The 14,356-nt window shown below is 43.2% G+C and overlaps 1 protein-coding gene across 3 annotated transcripts in view; it reads right to left on the bottom strand.

Annotated features, from left to right (window-relative positions):
• Positions 1-12,062, bottom strand: part of rab27b (RAB27B, member RAS oncogene family) — a 163,245-nt gene extending 151,183 nt beyond the window's left edge. The window contains exon 1 of one of the 3 annotated variants that reach the window (XM_073064106.1): positions 11,614-12,062. The gene's annotated coding sequence lies outside the window, so the exon portion shown is untranslated. The remainder of the gene's footprint in view (positions 1-11,613) is intronic. The other 2 variants (XM_073064107.1, XM_073064105.1) reach the window with 2 other exon arrangements.
• Positions 12,063-14,356: the final 2,294 nt, after the last annotated feature.

Genomic DNA, 14,356 nt, shown 5'->3' with positions numbered 1-14,356 from the left:
CGGAGGAAACCCACGTGCAATCAGGGAGAACATACAAGCTCCTTACAGACGGTGCCAGAATTGAACTCCAAACTCTGAAGCCTTGAGCTGTAATAGTGTTGTGCTAACTGCTACGCTACGGTGGCATATCTGGCAAAATCAAATTACTGCAGACACTGCAATAAGAAGGGAAAATGCTGAAAACACTCAGCAATTCAGTAGAGAGAAAAATAAAATACTTCAGGACAGAGACCTTTAAGCTGAGTTTCGCAAACTTTCTGAATCCTCTGGCTGCCTTAAGAAAGCAATGATGGGGTGTGGGAGCTGCAGAAACAGTCATAGCTCTCTGGTCCACCACGTCCATTCCCACCTTTCTGCCCATCTACTCTCCCATCCCCGCACATTAGGATCATGTCATTCCATACCCTGCCTATTTAACGTCTCTCCACTAAAGCCCTCCATTGGTCGGGGTCATTCATGGTTGGTGCACCCTAGCTGTCTCGATATACAAGCCACATCAGTACAAAACGGGAGAAACCTGTTCCCAGTGCAGCGGGCTCCCCCCCCCACCCCCCCAACGCGGCTGATGAATCTAAAGCAATGCAAATGACACATTTCACTGTACATGTGATAAATAATCAGAGTTCAGTGCTACACGGCCTCCCTACCACATTATGACCACGAAACAAAGAAGCAGTGTTAGGCCATACAGCCTATCATGATCTCTCCACTAAACCACATGTCTGCACTTACGTGTTCCAGATGTGGAGTAATGTTTAGGAACAGAAGCAAAGCCACATGGATCCCCAAGGAGACTTCATCTTTTATTAAGTCACAAACACGAAGTAAAGAGCTGGGAAGTTGATTGGAGAAAGAGATAAAAGGCTGCAGAAGGGGGAATCTGATAGGAGAGGACAGAAGGCCATGGAAGAAAGGGAAGGAGGAGGAGCACCAGAGGGAGGCGATGGGAAGGTAAGGAGAAAAGGTGTGAGAGGGAAACAGGAATGGGGAACGGTGAATACGGTGAGGGGGCAATTAATGAAGGTTCAAGAAATTGATGTTTATGGCATCAGATGTCTCGGGTCGCAAGACCTTGCAGTGCATAGTGAGGTCAGCTGAGAAGACCATCAGGCTCTCTCTTCCTGCTATTACAGACATTTACACCACACACTGCACCCGCAAAGCAAACAGCATTGTGAAGGACCCCACGCACCCCTCATACAAACTCTTCTCCCTCCTGCCATCTGGCAAAAGGTACTGAAGCACTCGGGCTCTCACGACCAGACTGTGCAACAGTTTCTTCCCCCAAGCCATCAGACTCCTCAATACCCAGAGTCTAGACTGACATCTACATCATTTATTATTATATTGTAATTAGTCCCCTACTGTGCCTATTGTCTTATTTATTAATTATTGTACTGCCCTGCACTGTTTTGTGCACTTTATGTAGTCCTGTGCAGGTCTGTAGTCCAGTGCAGTTTTTATGTTGTTTTACATAGTCTAGTGTAGTCTTGTGCTGTCTCACATAGTCTAGTGTAGTTTTGTGTTGTTTCACGTAGCACCAGGGTCCTGGAGTAACGTTGTTTCGTTTTTACTGTGTACTGTACCAGCACTTTACGGTCGAAATGACAATAAACTTGACTTGACTTGACTTCATCAGGTTGGGGGCTACCCAGCTGGAATATTTAATAAGTTCTTGGCTCTTCCTGAGGCTTCAGTTTGTACTAATATCAAATATCAATTTCCTTCAGAATCCTTCATAACCAGATATTTTCTAGTTCATCTAAACGCCACTAAGAACAACATGTGCAAAAGCATATCTTAACTCCATGCCCAAAAGATCCAAGACCATAAGACATAGGAGCAGAATTAGGCCATTCAGCTCATCGAGTCTGCTCCACAAGTCCATCATGGCTGATTTATTCAAACCCATTCTCCTGCCTTCTCCCCATAACCTATGGCATCCTGACTAATCAAGAACATATCAACCTCCACTTCAAATATACCCAATGACCTGGCCTCCACAGCCATTAGTGGCAATGAACTCCACAGACTGACAACCCTCTGGCAAAAGAAACTCCTTCTCAGCTCTGTTCTAAAGAATATGCTTCTACTCTGATGTTTGCCCTCTGGTCCTACACTCCCCCACTCTATTTCGTCCTTTCAATATTCAGTAGGTTTCAGTGAGATTCCCATCATTCTTCTAAACTCCTAAAGAGAGTAATGCCTAGAGCAATCAAATGCTAGATCTGAGCTGCTGCCATAAATCTATAACTCTGATTGTCTTCACAACAAATTACTCACATATGCTTTTCCTCTCTCAGTCTCTCAGTACACTCCCACTCCAAGAAAGTCTCTGCATTTTTACAATATGATGCTGATTAACGGATCCTTGTGCAGTACTTGGCCCGTTCCCTTTAGACTGAAAGTAAGATCTCTCTCATTTATATTGTCTGATAGCTTAAGAGATGAATGATATGGTTGAGTCTACAAAGTTAAACAATCCCATGTGTTTAATAGTCTTTCCTTTGGAATCGTAGAGCACTTCAGCATAAAACAGACCAATTAGCCCATCTATTCCATGCCAAACTATTAGTCCCAAAAACCTGCAAAGTGAGTATTGTGAACAGTTTTTGGCTTCTCATCTAAGAAAAGATGCACTGGCACGGGAGAGGGCTAAGAGGAGGTTCACAAGGATGATTCCTGGAATGAAAAGGTTATCATATGAGGAATGTTTGAAGGCTCTGGGCCTTTACTCACTGGAATTTAGATGGATGAGGGGGAACTTCATTAAAACCTTTCAAATGTTGAAAGGCCTAGACAGAGTATATGTAGAAAGGATGTTTCCCATGGTAGAGGAATCTAGGACAAGAAGGTACAGCCTCAGGATAGAGGGGTGTCCATTTAAAACAGAGAGACAAAGAAATTTATTTAGCCAGAGGGTGGTAAATTTGTGGAATTTGTTACCACATGCAGCTGTAGAGGCTAGATCGTTGGGTGTATTTAGAGCAGAGAATGATAGATTATTGATTGGCCACGGCATCAAATGTTACAGGGAGAAGGCTAGGGAGTAGGGCTGAGGAGGGGAAAAAATAGGATCAGTCACGATTGAATAGTGGAGCACTCAATGGGCCAAGTAGCCTAATTCTGCTCCTATGTCTTCTAGTCTATGGTCTTATTCCTGCAATTCAGGAATTGAAGAGATTGTCTGAGCATTTTCAGTTCAATGATGGGCTTAATAAGGCACTGAGAGATAATTTAGTTTGTGGAATCTTACAAGAAAGCATTCAAAAGTGGCTCCCAACTGAAACACAACTTACATTTAAGAGAGCAGTTGAAATTGCTGTATCAATGGAAACAGCAGACAGAGACAAAATTGAGTTGCAGTTCGGGAATGAAGGTGAGCATGAACAAAAATTGCAACATCTAAGCAGAAAGTGGCCTGGCTGAACAAATTGTGCTACTGTTATGGAAGGAGCTCACATACACCAGACCAATACAGATTTAAGGGTGAAACTTCCAGAAAATGCAACAAGGACACATACAAAGAGCATGAGAGTCAGAGAAAAATAAATGGACTGCACAAGGAAGACAAAAAGCTAAAAAGTCAAGTTGCAGTTTCAAAAAGAGCATATATCTTCATGCTGTTGATGAAAAATCTGATAATGATGAGAGGAGAGTGACATAGGACCGAGTAGTCTCAAGATTTACAATGTGAAAATTAACAATAGAAAAGCAATATAACTTATGATGAAGATGAACAGCAAATTAATTAAAATGGAATTATACTCAGGTTCAGCTGTTTCAGTCATTCCACAAAATAAGTTTGAATGGCATTTCAAAGACACTGAATCGAAGCCAGCAAATATCCAACTAAGAACTTGCATACATTTCTGTGGGAATGACATTCATAACAGTGAAATACAATAACCAACAAGCCACGTTGAGCATGGATGTGGTAAAAATAGGAGGACCAGCTTTGGGCAGACATGAGTGGCTGAGACAACTACAACTTGTTTGAAGATCCATCTGCCATTTGCATGCCACATCCTCTGCAACAGAGTTAACTGAAAGTGAATTAGGAAAGGTATTGGACGATGCCACAACTCTCTCCATGCTGTAAACCATGAACTATTGCCAACAGAGGACAAACAGATGTTGCTGCCAACTTCTATGCCTCTCGTTGGAAAGCAAATTGGACCAAGGATGGACCATGCTGCTCAGAGGGATTGTGAAAATGATGAAAGCAGTAGTCCGGCTACAACAGTTTTGTGAACAACGTATCTGAGAAAGATTACGATATGTTAATCAAGCAGTTACTTGAAAAATGGGGTTTGGTTTTAAGCTGGAAGAGAGCTTAATGAGCGTCAGGAAAGTTGCAAGCATTCAGCTTTTGTGAGAATAAAGAACCAGAATCTACTCAGATTTCATTCAAGTTATTGCACGAACTTCAAGTGGGAGACAAAACACTGCTGGTAAAAGTAGATGCAAAGACCAAAGCTCAGCCGGATGAAAGGAGACCAAAACAAAGGAGCCAAAAAAGGGGTTTCATCAGATATTGTTGTGGATGCTGAAACCAAGAGGAGAGATCAGTTCGTAAGGGGAGCAATAGAAGGATTAATAACAGAAAACTCCTGTGAGTTAAATGCACCTTCCCAAGATCAAGATGCACAAACTAAGAGAAGAAATAAAAGAAGAAAGTTGTCCAGAGCTGTCAGAACCACTTTCTGCTGTATCAGAGTCAACTCCTTCAACCACCACGGTGGAGGTCCCAGAACCTGAGATTGTTTTTACAGCCACAAGTCCCACTTGCCAAGCAGAGTGGTGCCCTTTTTCAGGAAAGACATTATCCTACAAGAGTAAGGAAGCATCCATAGCTATTAAACTTTTAGGCTTGAATGCGACAATTTAAAAATTGACTATGCTGTGGGATGTCTGCATATAGTACTTGCTTTACATTGTATATTGTGTATATAGTTGTAACTTCTGAGTTGGAGTTTATAGCTAAGCAGGGAGGAGGGTTGTATATTTAGTATTTCAGTAACATTTGAACAATATTGTAAATATATTGCTTGATTAAGCATTCTTGTTTATTTAAATAATTCATTACAGTTTACATGTAAAGTATCTGAATTGCATATGTCATAATGCTACCATGTGATACATGCGCCTAAAGAACAAAGTTAAATTCACATCTCTCCGCTCTCTTTGTCATGATGTGCACTTGCAAAGACTGAACACAAATGAGTAGAAAAGACAGACTCCCATGTGGAGACAGCAACCAGGGATGACTCATAAGAGTTCAAACAAAACATTGGTGGCTTGGCAGAGCAACACCACGAGATGTATCATTGTCAAAGCTAGGACCCCATGAAAAGCACTAATTGGGCATCCATTTTTTTAAAAATATCACAGAATGTGGAAAACCCGTGCCAGTCAAAGTAAACTAAACAAGATAAAACAGAAATTTGTCAGGGATTAACAACTCTCGTTAAAGCAACAATAAACCAATACAGGTGCTCTAGAAACCTCATTGCCCAATACTCTCTAGCTCCCCATACAGGCCCAAAGAACTCATTACCCTCTTCTTTTCCTTTGAATTAGTTTTAATGTTTTGGAGTTACAAAACATAACATATTACATGTAGACTGCATTTCCTTCATCAACATTCCTGAAAACCTCCTCAAATAACTCTATTGATTGGTTAAACACAACCTACCACACACAAAAACATGTTGACTATCCCTCATTAGCATGTCTTTCCAAATGCTTATATATATGGTCCCTTAGAATACCATCAAATAACTTAGCCACTACTGACTTCAGGCTCACTGACCTGTAATTTCCCGGCTTATTCCTAGAGCCTTTTTTAAACAATAGAACAATATTAGCCATTCTCCAATCCTCCACAGCTCACCCTTGGTTAAAGACATTTTAAATATCTCAGCAATGGCCCATGCAGTTTCTGCACTGGTCACCCATGAGGTCTGAGAAAACACCTTGTCAGGCACTGGATATTTATCTGCTCTCATTTACCACAAGGCACATAAATGATCATAGAATATAGAACAGTTCATCACAGATATCTCTGAGGAGTGTCACCTCATCATGGTGGAAAAGCTTGTGAGTTCCTCAGATCCCAAGAATGATGCCGTCTGGATCTTACTCCTGGTAGGGTCATCCATGGGATAAGGTCAAGGAGGAGCTCTGACCAGCGGCCAATCCAGACATCAAAAGTTCGGAGAGGAGGAGACTTCAATCTGGTTCACAGCCCAAGGCTAATAGGCAGGAGCAGTTTGCAGCAGCATAATAGAGCTTTGACCAGTGGCCAATCGGCATTTGGGATTGATTAGTAAGAGCAAATTAAAGGAAGGCTGGACCATTGTCTGAGTGGACATAGTCAGAGTGGTGGTATTAAGGCTTTAGCTCCTCAAAGCTTTAGACTTGACTCAGAGAAAGCAAAAGAAAGAAAAGCCCAGGTTTCTCCTTCTCTTCTTTATATCCTCTCAGCTAGGTAGAGATGCCAGGCAGGATAGTTGAATGATCCTCACGCAGGATCTGTGAAAGCAGGGAGACCTCCAGTGTCCCTGACCACTACAAATGTAAGAAGTGCATCCAGCTGCAGCTTCTAAATAACTGCGTTAAGAAGTTGGAGCTGGAACTGGATGAACTCCAGAGGATGAGGGGGTGATAGATAGGACACATAGAAAGGTAGTTACACCAAAGGTGCAGGACACAGGAAACTGGGTGGCAGTCAGGAAAGAAAGGGAAAGGGGTTAAGGAGCCAGTGCAGAGTACCTCTGCGGCAATCACCCTCACCAACAGGTACATCACTTTGGATACTGTCAAAGTGGATAAACTTACAGAGGAAAGTCACAGTGGGTCGGGTCTCTGACACAGAATCTGCCTCTGTGACTTAGAAGGAAAGGGGAAGAAGAGGCATGCTGTGATGATAGAGGATTCCTTAGTAAGGAGAATGGACAGGACAGGCAAGAACGAGATTCCTGGATGGTATGTTGCCTCCCAGGTGCCAGGGTCCAGATTATCTTGGATCAAGTCCAAATCATTCTTCAGTGGGAGGGTGAACAGCCAGAAGTTGTGGTCCATGTATGTTGTGGACCAATGACATGGGTAGGATGAGTGATGAGTTTCTGCATAGGGAGTTCATAGGGAGTTTAGGGAGGTAGGTGCTAATTTAAAGGGCAGGACATGCAGGGCTGTGATCTCAGGCTTGATACCCATGCCACGTGCTAGTGAGACTACAGTTAGGAAGGTTATACAGTTTAATACGTGGCTAAGGAGGGCATAAGATTTTTTGGATAATTAAGCTCTCTTCCGTGGAAGGTGGGACGTGTACAGAAGGGACGGTTTGTATCTGAAGTAGAGTGGGACTAATACCCTAATGGGAAGGTTTGCTAATGCTGCATAGTGGGGTTTAAACTAGAGTTGCAGGGCGATGGGAACCAGAGTCCCAGGACAGTTAGTGGAGAGGTTGTGGAGACAAATGTCGGTAAGACGTCAGACAAAGTTAGGGCTCAAAAGAATGAGCATAGTGCGACGAAATGGGAAAGGGTGAATACAGGACTGAAGGTATTGTATCTGAATGTGAGCAGTACATAAAATAAGGTAGATGAACTTGTAGCACAGTTGCAGGTTGTCAGGTATGATGTTGCAGCCATCCCTGAACCATGGCTGAAAGAAGATTATAGCTGGGAGCTTAATGTCCACGGAAACGGGAAAGTACAGCCAGGAAGGCAGAATGGGTGGTGTTGGAAAAGAATGAAATCAAATCATGAGAAAGAGGTGACATAGGGATGGTATGTGTTGAATCATTGTGGCTAGAGCTAAGGAACTGCAAGAGTAAAAAGACCCTGTTGGGAATTGTATACAGGCCTCCCAGTAGTAAGGACGTGGCCTACAAATTTTAACAGCAGAGAGAAAATTCATGCCAAAAGGGAAATGTTAAAACAGTTGTGAGGGATTTCAATATGCAGGTAGATTGGGAAAATCAGGTTGGTGCTGGATTCCAGGAGGAGGAATTTCTAGGGTGCCTACAAGATGGCTTTTTAGAACAGCTCATGGTTGAGTGCACTAGAGGATCAGCTATTCAGGTTTGGGTGTTGTGCAATGAGCCACAATTAATTACAGAGCTTAAGGTAAACGAACCTTAGGGGCAAGTGATCATAATATGATCAAATTCACCCTGAAATTTGAGAAAGGGGAAGCTAAAGTCAAATGTATCAGTATTACAATGTTGTAAAGGGAATTACAGAGTCATGAGAGAGGAGTTGGTCAGAATAGATTGGAAAAGGACACTGGTTGGGATGATGGCAGAGCAGCAATTTCTGGAAGGAATTCAGAAGACACAGGATATATACATCCCAAAGATGAAGTATTCTAAAGGCAAGATGATACAACCATGGCTAACAAGAGAAATCAAAGCCAACATAAAAGCCAAAGAGAGCATATAATAGCAAAGATTACTGGGAAATTAGAAGATTGGAAAGCTCTTAAAAACTAACAGAAGGCAAGTGAAAAAGTCATTAAGAAGGTAAAGATGGAATACGAAAGTAAGCTAACCAATAATATTAAAGAGGATACCAAAAGTTTCTTCACATACATAACGTGTAAAAGAGAGATGAGAGTGGACATCAGACTGCTGGAAAACGATGCTGGAAAGGTAGTGATGGGGGACAATGAAATAGTGGACAAACTGAATAAGTATTTTGCATCAGTCTTCACTGTGAAAGACATTAGCAGTATGGTGGAAGTTCCAGGTGTCAGGGGGCATGAAGTGTGTGGTTACCATAACTAGAGAGAAGGTTCTTGGGAAACTGAAAAGTCTGAAGGTAGAAAAGTCACCTGCACCATATGGTGTACATGCCAGAGTTCTGAAAGAGGTGGCTGAAGAGATTGAGGAAGCATTAGTAATGATCTTTCAAGAAGCACTGGATTCTGGAATGGTTCCAGAAGACTGGAAAATTGCAAGTGTCACTCCAGTCTTCAAGAAGGGAGAGAGGCAGAAGAAAGGAAACTACAGGTCAGTTAGTCTGACCTCAGTGGTTGGGAAGATGGTGATTATTAAGAGTTGATTATTAAGGATGAGGTCTCAGGGTACTTGGAGGCACAGGACAAAATAGGCCATAGTCAGCATGGTTTCCTCAAGGAAAGACTTGCCTGAAAAATCTGTTAGCATTTTTTGAGGAAGTAACAAGCAAGATAGATAAAGGAGAATTGGTTGATGTTTGTACTTGGATTTTCAGGAAGGCCTTTGACAAGGTGCCACGCCAGGCTGCTTAACAAGCTACGAGCCCATGGTATTCCAGGAAGTATTCTAGCATGGATAAAGCAGTGGCTGATTGGCAGGAGGCAAAGAGTGGGAAGAAAGGGAACCTTTTCTGACTGTCTGCCTGCCTGTGAATAGTGGTGCTCTACAGGGGTCAGTGTTGGGACTGATTATTTTTATGTTATATGTCAATAATTTGGATGATGGAATTGATGACTTTGTTGCAAAGTTTACAGACAATCCGAAGAGAGGCAGATGGCAAGTAGCTTTGCAGAAGTACAGAGGATACAGAAGGACTTAAACAGATTAGGCGGATGAGCAAAGAAATGGCAGGTGGAATACGGTGTCAGAAAGTGTATGGTCATGCACTTTGGTGGAAGAAATGAAAGGGTTAACTATTTTCTTTTAAAAAAAGTACAAAAAACTGAGGCGCAAAGGAACTTGGGAGTCCTCATACAGGATTCGCTAATGGTTAATTTGCAGGTTGAGTCAATGGTGAGGAAGGCAAATGCAATGTTAACATTCATTTCAAGAGGACTAGAATATAAAAGCAAGGATGTAATGTTGAAACTTTATAAAGCACTGGTGAGGCCTCACCTGGTGTATTGTGAGCAGATTTGGGCCCCTTATCTTAGAAAGGATCTTCTGAAACTGGAGAGGGTTCAAAGGAGGTTCATGAAAATGATTCCAGGATTGAATGGTTTGTCATATGAAGAGTGTTGATGGCTCTGGGCCTGTAATCACTGTAATTCAGAAGAATGAGGGGTAACCTCAATGAAACCGAACGAATGGTGAAAGGCCTTGATAGAGTGCACGTGGAGATGATGTTTCCTTTGGTGGGTGAGTCCAAGACCAAAGGATACAGCCTCAGAATAGAGGGGCATCTTTTTAGAACTGAGTTGAGGAGGAATTTCTTTAGCCAGAGTGTGGTGAATCTGTGGAATTCATTGCTACAGGCAGTTGTGGAGGCCAAGCCTTTATGTATATTTATGGAAGGGGAGAAGGCAGGAGACTGGGACTGAGAGGAAAAATGGATCAGCCATGATGAAATGGCAGTGCAGACTTGATGGGCCAAATGGCCTAAGCCTGCCCCTATATTTTCTGGTCAAAGAGCAATACAACCGAGGTTTCAATGTGGAGGTAGAGGAAGGTGATAACACATCATAAAGATGGTGAATGAAGAGGAAAGGCTGCAGGCAGTCATCTTGCATTCCATGCCACTGGACCCTAACCCCAAATTGGTTAAGGTCTGTGCATCAGCATCCCCGTTAAACAAAGTAATACACATGCATTCACCATTAAGTGCAACCCCTTAGGAGAACATGGTACTTGACTCAAGTGATTGCACTATTTGTACTACATCACAGTAAGGCCCTTTGGTCCTAATTTTTGAGCTGACCCTTTAACCTACTCCGAGATCAATCTAACCCATCTCTCTCATATAGTACTCAATTTTTCTGTCACCCATGTGCCGATCTAAGAGTCTCTAGCTCCACTGCTAGCAACACACTCCACGCACCCATCACCCTGTGTAAAAAAAAACCTCTGACATCCCCTATACTTTCCTTCAATCATCTCCTCCTATTAACTAAAAAATCTCCACCTGGCCACTCCTATCATCTGTACACTTCTATCAAGTCTCCTCTCATCCTTCTGCTCCTAAGGGGAAAAAACCTGAGCGTGTTCAACCTATCCCATAAGGCATGCTCTGTAAAACAGGCAGCACCCTGATAAATCTGCTCCGCGCCTCCTCTAAAGCTTCCACATCCTTCCTATAATGAGGTGACCAGAACTGAAGACGGTATTCTCACCGGAGATACCCTCGCAGTTTTCACCTCTACCATTAACGTTTTTGAACCCGGGTGACTGGCGTCTCTCTAACGAGGGTTTGCCGTTGTAAATCACATCTGCAACACTGAGGGTTTTTTTTACTAGTTTTGGGAACCTCATAAACGGTGCTTTCTGCCTGGTCTCCCTCCACCAGGCGCATGCAACGTTGAACAAGCGACAAGCTAGGCATTAAAGCTTCGAGATACGAGAGCAATGGATAGACTAACTTCAGAAAGGCTGACTCCTGGAGTAGATTGGAGTCCAACACTTCGCAAAACACAAAGCACAATAGAATTCTTCTCCAGTGGGGCTGAGTGTTCAAAAAAATCAGGTTAACGTCCTAAAAGCTAAAATGGATAGACCTTGGGTCCCTAATAAATCTCAATGTTCCTAATACATCTTAACTTGTTCTACAGAGAAATGCAAATGATTGCGTTGCAAACAGCTTGAAATAAAAGCGATATAAAAACCCAAAAGCAGACACCGTGAAGAAAAATTATTTTTTAAATTTTTTTTACCGATATTCACGGCTGATGGATCCTTAGATAATAAATTCTCGCACCATTCCTCTGCCTGTCTTCAGCGCTGATGTCAACAAATACATAGCACGGTTTGCATCCAGTTTTTGTACCGGCAGTCATAGAGAGAGAGAGAGAGAGAGAGATGGGGGGAGGGAGAGAGGGAGGAAAAGGGAGAGAGAGGAGAGGGAGAAGGAGAGGGAGGAGGAGAGGGATAGAGGAGGGGGAAAGAGGAGCGAGAGAGAGAGATTGGGGAGAGAGGGAGATGGGGAGCAGGGGTAGAGAGGGAGAGGAAGGAGAGAGATAGAAGAGTGTGTGTGTGAGAGAGAGAGAGAGAGACTCCTCGCCAGGTCGATCGATTTAACAGCAGAGAAGCCAAACACAACACGGATGGGAAGGAGGCGATCTTGCTCGTGTGCGAGCGCCTGTTCCCTCCTCCTCTCGATGATAACCCGGCGTCCAGCGCTGCTCACAAAGCCCTGCTCCCTGGCGACAGAGCACACTTGCGACCCCCAGGTCCTAACGCTGATACTGTTAAGAGCAAAAGCAACGACACACTCTCCCTCGCTTCCTATTGCAGTGTCGTTCTGCAACAATGGAGCAATTTGAAAGCACTGGTTTTGCGCTAAGCGCCACGGGTTTAATTGGTAACTTGGTTCATTGTTGTCACATGTACCCAAATCATCATCGAGGATCACCACCACCCAGGCGATGCTCTTTTCTCATTGCTGCCGTTAGAAAGGAGGTCCTCAGGACCCACTTTAGCAGGTTCAGGAAGATTTATCACCCCTCAAGCATCATGCTCCTTGAACCTGAAGAGATAACTTCACTCCATTTCACCCTCCCCGACACTGAACTGTTCCCAGACCTATGGACTCACTTTTAATAACTTTTCATCTCATGTTCTCAATATTTATTATTCATTTATCCTCCCCCCCCCCCCTTTATTCTTCTAGTATTTGCGCAATTTGTTGTCTTTTGCACATTGGTTGTTAGTCCGTCCTGTTTGGTACAATTTTTCATAGATTCTATTGTGTTTCTTTGTATTCACCGTGAACTTTGAAAAATTTAGTTCTGCATGACACCCACACAGATCATGTTATCACATCACGATATCCAGCTGCAATCTTTAAGAGAAGTTTGGATAAGTACTTGGATGGAAGAGACCTGCAGGGTTCTAGTCCAGGTGTGGGCCGACAGGACCAGGCGGAATAACAGTTTGGTATTGGGGCAAAACGCCTTGTTAAGTTATGACTATAACGGGATTGAGGTACAAGGGAGAACAATAACAGAATGCAAAACAGTGTTACAGAGTCGGACAACAAGGCCCAAGACTATGACAAGGCTTAGCGTGGGATCGGGAATCGATCTAGCTGTACTAGAGGACCGTTCTCAGTTTACCCCGCTGCCTCAGCCCTAAACATTGGCTGTTCACTTCCTTCCACAGACGCTACCTGACCTGCTGAATTCCTCCAGCATTTTGAGTGCATAGAAAATAGACTAGGTCTGTGAGGCACTAACTACAGGTCATCCTCTTGCTGTGTGTATTCAATGTGTAGTTAGTAACTAATGCAACTTTTAGACTCCTCCTCAGATGGACGGCAATGAACTCATTTCCGGAAGAGAATTTCAATGTATGTGCATTGCTGTATCATAGGATGAGCTCAAAAAATGAGTCTACTTGTCTCCAGTCTAAATGTTTTCACAGGCCCTTTGACACATGATATTGTGCTGACCTTTTAACCTATTGTAAGATCCATCTCACACTTCCCTCCCACACATTTTTCTTTCTTCACTTTTAAATCAAGGAGTCTCTAAAATGCTGCTGATGGATCCTCTCCACCACAACCCCAGTAGGGCTTTCTACCACTCTCTGTGTGTAAACAACTTGCCCCTGCCACCCCCTATACCACCATCATCATTAAGTGCCATGTCATATGACATGGGTGATCATGCTCTTTCCATGACCATGATTGTTCATGTCAAATTTTTCTACAGAAGGGGTTTGACATTGCTTTCTGCTGGGCAATGTCTTAATCCCTGCCATTATCAATACTCCTCAGAGATTGCCTGCCTGATGTCAGTGGTTGCATAACCTGGACTTGTGATATGCACCAGCTACTCATCCTTTTTGTTTACTTTAGTCAGAGGCTGGTATTTCTGTGGAATTTGTTGCCACGAGCCGCGGTGGAGGCCAAGTTATTGGGTTCATTTAAGGAAGAGATAGATAGGTTCTTGATTAGCCAGGGCACCAAAGGGTATGGGTGAAGGCAGGGGAGTGGGGATGACTGGAAGAATTGGATCAGCCCATGTTTGAATGGTGGAGCAGACTCAATGGGCTGAATGGCCTACTTCTGCTCCTATATCTTATAGTCTTATGGTCTTATGACCATCCACCACCTGCTCCCAAGGCTTCACATGACCCTGAGTAGGGGCTAAGCAGATGTTATATCTTGTCTAAGAATGACTTGCAGTCTAGCGGAGGGAAGGAGCACCTTACACAAATTAGGTAGAGACGCATCTCCACTCCACCACATAATTTTAAATTAGATCCCCTCATATTATCAATAGTATGTTTACTCAGAGAGCAAAGACCAGTTTCCCCAACAGATCCATTTTTTGTGTTCTTTTGCTCCCAGCCCACACCCTCTCCTTTCTGTCTACCTGACCTGTATGTGTTTGACCCTTGAACTCGACTCCTTATGTCAGTAACCTTTTTTGATTAAAATTTGTTACATGTGCA

This window comes from Hemitrygon akajei, chromosome 13 (genome assembly GCF_048418815.1).
Source record: "Hemitrygon akajei chromosome 13, sHemAka1.3, whole genome shotgun sequence".
Lineage (NCBI taxonomy): Eukaryota > Metazoa > Chordata > Chondrichthyes > Myliobatiformes > Dasyatidae > Hemitrygon > Hemitrygon akajei.
This window is presented reverse-complemented; position numbering and strand designations above follow the sequence as displayed.